The 9,905-nt window shown below is 39.4% G+C and overlaps 1 protein-coding gene across 1 annotated transcript in view; it reads left to right on the forward strand.

Moving 5' to 3' along the window:
• The window catches only part of FAM49B (family with sequence similarity 49 member B), an 80,458-nt gene that overhangs the window by 29,632 nt on the left and 40,921 nt on the right, over nt 1-9,905 (forward strand). The window contains exon 2 of the mRNA XM_006753281.2: nt 7,823-7,861. The gene's annotated coding sequence lies outside the window, so the exon portion shown is untranslated. The remainder of the gene's footprint in view (nt 1-7,822; nt 7,862-9,905) is intronic.

The raw sequence follows: 9,905 nt of genomic DNA on the forward strand, positions 1-9,905 counted from the left end.
GTGAGAGACAGATTGGTTGACTCCCGCATGCATCTTGACTCAGTTGGGGATCGGACTGCACCCCAGGTATGTGCCCTTGACCAGGAGTTGAACCCATGACCCTTTGGTGCATGGGTGTGTGGGCTGATGTTCTTTCTAATCATTGAATCACACTGACCAGGGCTCTCTTTATTTTCTTAACCGTTTGACTGCTAAGGAGCGCTATCGCACTCTTCTTATTTAAAACAAATGTATGTAAACAATTGGTATTTTTTAATTTTTGTTGTTGCAAAGCAATACAAGTGAGTTTATTGTATAAAAAGTGTTTTACATTTTTTCCCATACACGCGCAATTAGTGCCGCAGTTTTGGCATATGTCCGAAAAAATACGTCAGCAGCCAAACGGTTAATGGTATCATTTGAGGTGCAAGGATTTTGAATTTTGGTGGAATCCAGTCCTTCCTTCCTTCCTTCCTTCCTTCCTTCCTTCCTTCCTCCCATTTTTTAAAGGATTATGCTTTTGGTGCTGTGTTTAAAAAATCTTTGCCTAACCCAAGCTCATGAGATTTACTCCCATGTGTTCTTTTAATAGCTTCGTAGTTTTAGCTCTGACATTTACGTGTATGATTTATTTTTTTAAAAACTCTATATAGCGTGAGGTAAATTTCTAAGCTCATCTTTTTGTATGTGGATATCCAATTGTCTCAGCACCATTCATTGAAATGATCCTTGTTTTCCCCCATTGAATTGCATTGGCAGCTTTGTTAGTCATTAGTTGACTGTAGAGATCTGTGTTTATTTCGGGGCTTTCATTTCTGTTTCATTGGTCTACATGTCTGTCCTTCTGCCAGTCCCACATGTCTTGATCACTGTAGATTTTCATATCATATTTTGATAACACAAACAGCATTCTTCTTTTCTTTTAAGACTATGTCCTCATATTTATAAAAAAAATTGAAACAATAGAAAAAGTAAAAGCCAAAAAGCAAAAGTCACCATCTAAGTAGTTACTATTTTGGGGGACATCTTTCTAGCTTTTCTGCACACACATGCATGTTGTATGAGCGCATACATATCCTCACAGTTACACATAAAGACACGTCAGTATTTGCCCACGCTCATTGTTCTTGTGTTCTTTTTGAGTGAATACGTTTATTGTCAGCTTTAAGAGAGAACTGATTATTTGCTTTCTTCAGGCACTTCTGTAATCCCGTTAGTTTTTAGTGACATAAACTTGTGAGAAGAGCAAAATTCTTTGGGTAAGAACTATGAACGCTTTTTCGTTGCTAGCATGGTAAATGGAATTTAGTTCTCACTTCCTCTGCTGAAAGATAACTTTAAAACAAATTTTTAAATATGTGCTTTTCGACCGGATGGCAAATTATGTGTGAAACTTGAACAAAATTAATCCCTAAATCCACTTTTAAACATTGTAAGTTTCCATAAATCTGCTCTTGAGTATTAGATTAACTTTTGGCAGTTGTCGTGGCGAGTGTGGAGGCAGTAAATGTGTGTGTGGTGATAGGGTTTCATTTGCAGTTACATGGGACCGGTCCCACAGGAGCTGGACTTTACCGTGTTCATAAAGTAGGATCGACCTTTGCTCTTTGCACTTTGTGAATTCAGTCTTGTAGCCCTAGTGCAGACTGTTCCGGAGACACTCTCCGTGGCCATCATGAGACTGGGACCAAACTTTGAAACATTTCTCCTCAAAGAGCAGGTCAAAACCAGGAACTCCCCTGACCTTCACCTTTTCTTATAGTATCATTCTTCATGATGAATACATGGTTTAAAATCACATTTAGAGATGCAATAGGTGTAAGAGGTCTTATTTATAGACCAGAGGCTCGATGCACGAAATTCATGCAAGGAGCTCTGCCCTCGCAGCCGCAGCCGCAGCCGCAGCAGCTTGCCTCAGCCCTCGCAGCCCCAGTTTCATCTGGAAGGATATCCAGAAAGTCGTTTGGCTGTCTGGTCTAATTAGCATATTATGCTTTTATTATTATAGATTACACTTAATTTTAAAAGATTGGAGCTTAATCTCCAGCATTGGGGAGACATTAAAGGTTGTGAGTTTGGGGAGTGACACAATGAGTCCAGATTTCGGAAAGCCATCTTCCCGTTGGTTTAGTGGAAATTTGGTGTTCGAAAAAGGCATGCTTATATTGTGCGGGAAGCTGCGTGCCCAATGAAATTATATAAATGAGGTTTCTTGTACAAGATTTAAAAAATTAAAACTTGAACTAAGAAATTTTCAGATGACAAATGAACTCTTTACAGAAAGGAAAGCAGTAAACACATGTTAATGGTAGCTGACTGTGTGGTGGGGTTATGGGTTTTTCTTCTGCTTTTTGTGGAAAATTTAGAAAAATGTTAAATAGTGTATTATGTAATAAGATGTTAAAAATGAAACTCTCTTATTCTGAGTTGGCCCTAAGTCAATAGATGCACATTTCTATAGTGAGTTGTAAGAATACCTTGCAAGTCTTGCTAAAGAAAGAAGCAGAAAATAGATCTTGTGACTTCTAACACCCCGTCTGCTGGTATAAAGATTCAGGAAGTGGAAATTAGAAGAGTTTTTGAAGTGATTTGTTGTAAATTGGAAGAGTTTTTGAACCAAGTTGTTGGTGTTTCCCCTAATCCCCCTCCCTCCCAGTTGAGTACTCCCCCCAAGTGAGGGGCTTTATGGTAATGACTTGGAGAGCTTAGGGGCACTGGGTGGATGTCTGTCTCCCACGGGCCTGGGTGTAAGAAGGGCTGGCTGTCCTGGCAGCACAGCACAGCAAGGTTACTGTGTGGGGGCACTGCCCATCCTCCTGAAGTTCTTTGGGGCAAGAGTACATGTTCCCCATAGACCAGATGAGGGCCACTATGAGGGGAAGCCCATAGGATCAGGGTGGTATGGGCACGGGGGTGGGATGATGGCGCTAGAGAAAGAAATGACTGGTTTCCCAGAGGAGATGCGTCTTTCTGCATCATGGGAATTGCTGCAATGAGAGATCCCCAAGGCCAGGAATTGTAGCAAGAAATCCCCAGGGCCGAGTGGTGAGAGCATGCAAGGAATCCCTGAAAGCATTCCCTGACAGATCAGGTTTAAACACTTGGTGCCCAGCCAAGAGAGCGCCTGTGCCCTCTAGTGACACCTGAGGTGGAAGGGGAGGGGTGAGGCAGCCTCCTTGTGCCACCTAGGCTAGGAACAGGCTAGCCTGCCACAGGCAGGGCTGGGACGGGGAGAAGCTGGAACCTTGGATGAAAACTTCTTATGGTTATACTAAACTGGGTCTCTTAATTTCTAAACTCAGACCATTTTTATAACTTGAAAATGACCAGTGTCCTAGTCTTGCCTAAATAAGAGTTCAGGGACATTACTGTCGCCACAGATTAACTTTAAAGCACAGGGTAGGACAAAATGTTGCATTATGGCTCCATCCCACAGATTCTGCTTGCTCAGGGTAATGGTTACAATTGTCTTTCTAATGAGAAAAATATAAATGAAAATGAATTTTTATGAGAATGTGTCCATTGAGGCATTTTGTCATGAATAAAGTGTCATCAACTTTGGGACCAGACAGATCTGTGCTTGAGTCAGATCAACCCCTTATTAGCACTGATGTGGACAAGTAGTCATTTTTGAACTTGATTTTCCTCATTTACTGTTTATAAATAGGGTAACACCTATTTTGTGGTGGTTAAGAAAAGTTATGGTCCATCATAAAATGTGTGATACACAGTAGGTAGTCACAAATATTAATAACCCTCTTCCCTCCTTATAGCAAGTGTTTCCTATAGTTTTAAATATGTTCTGACTCTCCTTAACATGTGTTTTGCTTCCTCTGAATGTATTCCTTAAAAATACGGAATGATTAATGGATTCAGTATGACTACAGGGTACTATCAAGGATGTAAGCAATGGTAGTTTTAGTGTAGCTAAAGATTTCACCTTTGATTTGAAATGTGAAGGATTTTCAGAAGTAATGAAAAGTAGTTTTACTGCTGTGTCGGTGTTTAGTGAGGAAGCGTATGAATTAGAGGCCTAAAGACAAGGTAGGCCCCAGAGGAGACCTTTTCATCGCTGTTCGTGGAGCAGTGTGGACTATCTCAAACAAAAGGAAGGCACCATTGCAGAGAGAACGCATTGTAAGCACGGTGTTTTAGTTTTTTATTTAACGGGTACATTTCATTTGTTTATTTATCCACCACAATGTGTTGATTGGGATGGTTCCCCACTCATCTTGATTCAAGGTGCCTTTAGTGCTTCCTTCTGAGGGCACATCCTTCTGTAAGCCTTGCTTTTCCTCCTGCTGGCGGACAGAACAGTGGAGCAACCAACACACAAAACTGCCATTTGTGCGCGGCTAAAGAGGGCGGTGGTTTGAGAGCATCCTGGGCATTTCGCCTCCGTGACGCAGGAATTGGGGCTCTGCTTTTTGTGTTTTCCTCGCTGGCAGGCGGGCTGCAGTGTCCTGGCCAGGCCTAGGCAGTCAGGATGGAGCAGGGCGAGAGAGGCAGTGCCCCTGCTCCGCAGCCTGGCATTTCCATAATGTTCACATAAGCTCTGAGGGGATTTTTATTTTTAGTAAAGGAAACTGGTGCTTAGATAACGTTCTTTAAATAAGTGGAAATCTCCATTTTACAAATAACAAAACAGAAGCTCAGAGAACTTAGAAAGTGGAAACAACCCAGGTCTCTTTCATTCCAGAAACAATGTCAGGTTTTCCATGTATATTTACTGTTTTGCTTTCTCTTACAAATTACCAAAGTAATCTTTTCCTCTCTTGGTGTGATTTTATCTACATTTACATGAACTATTGAAACATTTTGGATTTTCTGTATTTACAATTTTAATGATTGGTCTTGTCTTTTAAAATTTCATATAATGCTTCAGATAATTCCTCTAAAGATCAGTAAGATAGTATTTTCTATATTTTGCAATTTAGTTTTGAGAAATTAAATTCTAATCTAGTATCTAGGCTGAGAAGGTTTCATCTCAGTTTTCCATGGGATTATTTCAGTACCATTTATTTACATTAAATAACATTTTCTTTCTTCATTGCCCTGTGATGATTACTTTATATATTCCTCACGTGGAATAGTCTCTGTGAACCTCTAGCTCCTTTTCCTGCTTGTGCAAATCCTGTTTATTTTTCAAAACCTATGTCACTACCAGGGCTTCATGAAGTCTTTTCCTAGTACCTGACCTCCACGCTCTGCCCCTCGCTGAACCCTCTCAGCTGCCATGGCGCTTAGGCCACACTACTTCTTTTTTACCTTGAACTTGTTAATTGCCACAGTAAGGCTACGTGCTTTAGAGAGCGCGCTCTTTTCATTACTGCATCTCCTAGGCACTTACTTTGTTATTATGTACATACTAGACTTTCCGGTAAATATTTGGTGGTTATACTTTTTTTTACGCTTATACACAGTTGGACCTAATCTGATTTCTCTGTTCTCTTCCCCTGACACTATATATATATATATATATATAAATTCCACACAATTTTAATTATTGGTGAGTAGGACTGATCCCTCTCATTTGCTCTTCTGTGTTGTTTTTTTCCCAAAAATTTTCATAGACTTGTATGTTTCTTTTCCTCAAATGGATATAGAATAACCTTTTGAAGGTCTAAAATTAAAACCCAGAGACTGTACTTGTTGGAATTATATAATAACGCACTTTTATGATGTTGTCTGATCTGGAAACATGGTCAATTGGCTCTTTAATTCAAGTGCTTTATTCTGTTTCTAAGATGGTTTTTGAGATTGCTTTGCATACGTCAAGAACTTAAACAAATTGAACTGAATTCGATTTTATCATACACCAAAGAAGGAACGGTCTGTGTTGCATAACCAGCTGGATCTCTATACCATCATTTGAAACACTGCAGAGCTGTCCATGTGTTACAGAATGCTCTGAAGTCATAACTCTTACGTTTTATGTTTTGCTGGAGACAGAAAATTTTTAACACTTATTTGAAGAACCTCTGGGCTTGTGAATTTTATTTTTAGATGCCTGGATTATCTAATTTACATATTATCTAATAACCACTGTTTATGCCCTGACAGTTGATTAAGAAGGATGAAAACAATTATAGTGTCTTATTATTTCTTGATTTATTAAGAATTAGACAGGATAAATTGGATTTTTCCTCAACGGTTTTATGCAAGCGGCACCAGTTTTCCCCCTGTGGTTTATGAAAGTATGAAGGTGGCCAGCCAAGCCACTTGTTTTGTTTATTTCTGGGTGGCTGCAGTCAGCCTTAGGGAAGGAAGTTTTCCTTTGGCAGAAAAAGCAAAAAGTGTTTATTCATTCCATTTGTAGTAACGTTGATCCAAGAGGAGCTTTTGAGGAAAACCAGAGTGGTTAGGTCTTGAACATAAACAGCTCCGATTCATCTCCTAACTAGTAGAGAAAAGTGAAAAATTAGGATGATTAAATATAATTTATAGACAATGCAAAGTTCTAGAGCAGAAGTTCTAAACTGATGATGGTTCATTAACCAAATATAGCCCCCTGACACTTTTTTTTGGCTTCCTGAGTGTTTAGAAAATTTACTTAATAAGTTAATAACATTTAAAATATTTTTACAAGTATATGCAGCAGCAGGGCATGTTAGTAGCAGGGGCCCCCCTAGATTAAGCATACATGTTTGTTTGCCTTAGTTGGCACTTGCAACCTGATTCCTGCCGAACCCCTATGTGTTTCACTTTGCAGTCCGTTCTAGAGGCTCTTGAACATGGAAGTAATAGGTCTAATGCTGCAAATGCAGCTGACCTTCAACTTTGAGTTAATAGGAGATAGAGTATGAGGCATGAAGATTCCAGGTACTGGGTGTTTGAGTGGAATATGGGATGTGTGAGAAAGAGAAGTTGTAGAGGAATCCAAAGATTTTACCTGAGCAACTGGAAGGAGAGAGGTCCATCTTCTGAGCTGGGGAGACTGCAGCCATAAGTTTGAGAGGGGAAGATGAGTTCAGCTTTGGACAGGTTAAGTTTGAGGTATCTATTAGAAATCTTAGTGGATGTACTGAGCAGGCAGTGGTATGAGAGTATGGTGTTGGAGAAATGTTGAGACGGAATAAATACATTTGAGATATATGATGCGTAAATCCATGGGATGAAGTGAGATCACGGAGAGGGGAGGACCTGGACTGAGCTGGGGCATGTTAGCATTTGGGGAGTTTGAGAGAAGAGTTCTGCAGAGATTTGCCTCTGGCAAATAATAGGTTATTGTCATGGAATATAGTCTTCACACCTGTAATAAACCTGACATTTTACTAGTGCATTGAAACTGAAGGACCTTAAACTGTGATAGAATATAGAAATGCTAGAGGTCCGATGCATGAAATTCGTGCAAGGGGGCTCGGCCCTCGCAGCCCTGGCTTTATCTGGAAGGTGGTCCGGAAGGTCGTTCTGCTGTTTGGTCTAATTAGCATATTAGCTCTTTATTATATAGGATGCTTCTTTTAATAATTCTAAGCCCCTGTTACAAGAATAAAAAAGAATTGCTAATTTTTCCCTTATCTTGTTTCATAAGCTATAATGAGAATAGTGTACTTTTCTTAGTACACTTATTAGTCTTTGAGTGTCTTGAGGGTAACAACTATAGTGTTTTATCAACTATTGGTGTTTTCCAGAGTGTAATATTTTGCCTTACTCTTAGTAGGTTCTCTGTAAATAGTTGCTGAGTTAATCCAAGGAGACACACACACACACACACACACACAGCATATACTTATAATATGTAGTTGCATTCATGAATTTTATTGTTAGTTTTAATAAAATAAAGTTGTTTTAAAGTATAGTAATGTTTTAGACTTTCTTCCTTTTTTCTTTCTTTAAACAGGTAGAGGGACGAGGGCAGAATCACCAGCACTGGCTGAAGGTAAATATGTCTTTGGGGGAAATGATTATTCAAATGCAACAAACATCATGATTTAAATTAAGAACTACATTGGCTAAACGTAATATAAGGAAATGTTCTATACATATATTGTATTGCTAAAAATGTCTTTAGGAAATAACACCCTGTAGTGTTTAGTTTCTGGCTTAGTCTAGGAAGTAGTGGGGAAATGTAAATTTAATTAGACCTTTTTTTCACAGCTTTTCATAGTAGAGGTATGTGTTTTGTTTTGCAAATTCCCTTTTAAGTCATTTCAGCTATCACCAATATGGTTGATCAGAAAAGGCCTAAGCCATAATTCTAGTATGTTTATTTACTAATTTATGTATTTATTTGGAAGAAGGGAGAACACTTTTACATATTTCTTAATGGGAATTCTACCAATTATTGGTTTTGGTCCTTTTTAAAATGGGTCCTGAGTACTCAAACATTTATAGTCCTGTAATTGATTTAATTCTAACAAGTCAATGGGTATTTGAAAGTGTAATTTTTCTACAGACTCTTTGTGTTCAAGTGAAAATGACCAGCTTAAATCTCTTCTGGTGCTCCTTCTAGTCATAGGTACAGATACTTCCTTTCAGAAGGTGCCTGGCCTTTTCTTAGGCCCTGTGACAGCTCTGTAATGGTCCTGTGGGACTGGAGCCCTCACCTGCGCCCTGGCCCGCAGTACAGGAGCTCTCACGGTTTCTGGAACCATGACCTCTGTGGTCATCAGTGAACTCTGAATCCCTTCTCAGAATATTGATTCTGACAGTTATTTTATGAAGTAAAATACATATGATTAAAAAAGGAACCAGATAGTATTGAAATAGTTAACAAATATTAAAAATACAAAATTTTGATAGATCTATGCTTCTCACAGAAAATAAGCTTAGGGGACAATTCTGCTAAATACTGTAATTTTAAATAGTGATGAGTTTGCAGTTGTAATTGTAATGTAATTTGAAATTACCTCTGATTTCTGTGGATGACAAGTTCAGAGGTATTTCTAATACTCTTTGGTTTGTTGCCTAGAATCTTGCTTGAAGGATTGCTAACTTCCACCTAGAGCAGTGGTTCTCAACCTGTGGGTCACGACCCCTTTGGGGGTCGAATGACCCTTTCACAGGGCTCGCCTAAGACCATTGGAAAACACATATATAATTACATATTGTTTTTGTGATTAATCACTATGCTTTAATTATGTTCAGTTTGTAACAATGAAAATACATCCTGCATATCAGATATTTATGATTCATAACAGTAGCAAAATTACAGTTATGAAGTAGCAACGAAAATAATTTTATGGTTGGGGGTCACCACAACATGAGGAACTGTATTAAAGGGTCGCAGCATTAGGAAGGTTGAGAACCACTGACCTAGAGGTTAGTGAGAGTTTCCCATCCAGATTCACAGGCACTGAATTCTCCTCCTGGACCCCAGATTAAGGACTCCTGTTAGTGAAAATCAGCCAGACAAATTCTTCGTCGTATTTGATAAATGCAGTTTTCCATGTTCTGTATCACTAATCTTAAAGAAGTAGCACTACACATCCATACATTAAGAAATATCCTGATGGTGTGGGTTAGAAGTTTTTGAAATGGCTTTGAAGAAACTTCTGTTTGCTGGTTAATAATCACAGAAACAGCATTCTGTGGAAAATGGTGTAGATAATGTGTTAAGCCTTGGAGTTTGCCTGCCTCCGAAGAACACACATTCTAGTTTCAGGAACATGAACTACACATCCTATACTAATAAAAGACAAACATGCAAATTGACCATACTTTCGCTATGCCTTAAGCCACGCCCACCAGCCCATCAGAGCAACTATATGCAAATTAACCCAACCAAGATGGCGGCCAGCAGCCACAGAGCCAGAGTGAGCAGGAGGCTTGCTTGCTCCGGTGATGGCCAAGGTTCCCTGCCTGCCATGGCCTGGCTCTGAGCTCCACTGAAAGCAACAAAGTTTCAATTATAGAAGGTAAACAAACCCCAGATACTTGCTTTCACCTAGCGGTGGCCACGGAGCTGGAGCGAGCAGGAGTGG

The sequence above is a fragment of the Myotis davidii genome, unplaced genomic scaffold (assembly GCF_000327345.1).
Source record: "Myotis davidii unplaced genomic scaffold, ASM32734v1 scaffold30, whole genome shotgun sequence".
In the NCBI taxonomy this organism is placed as follows: domain Eukaryota; kingdom Metazoa; phylum Chordata; class Mammalia; order Chiroptera; family Vespertilionidae; genus Myotis; species Myotis davidii.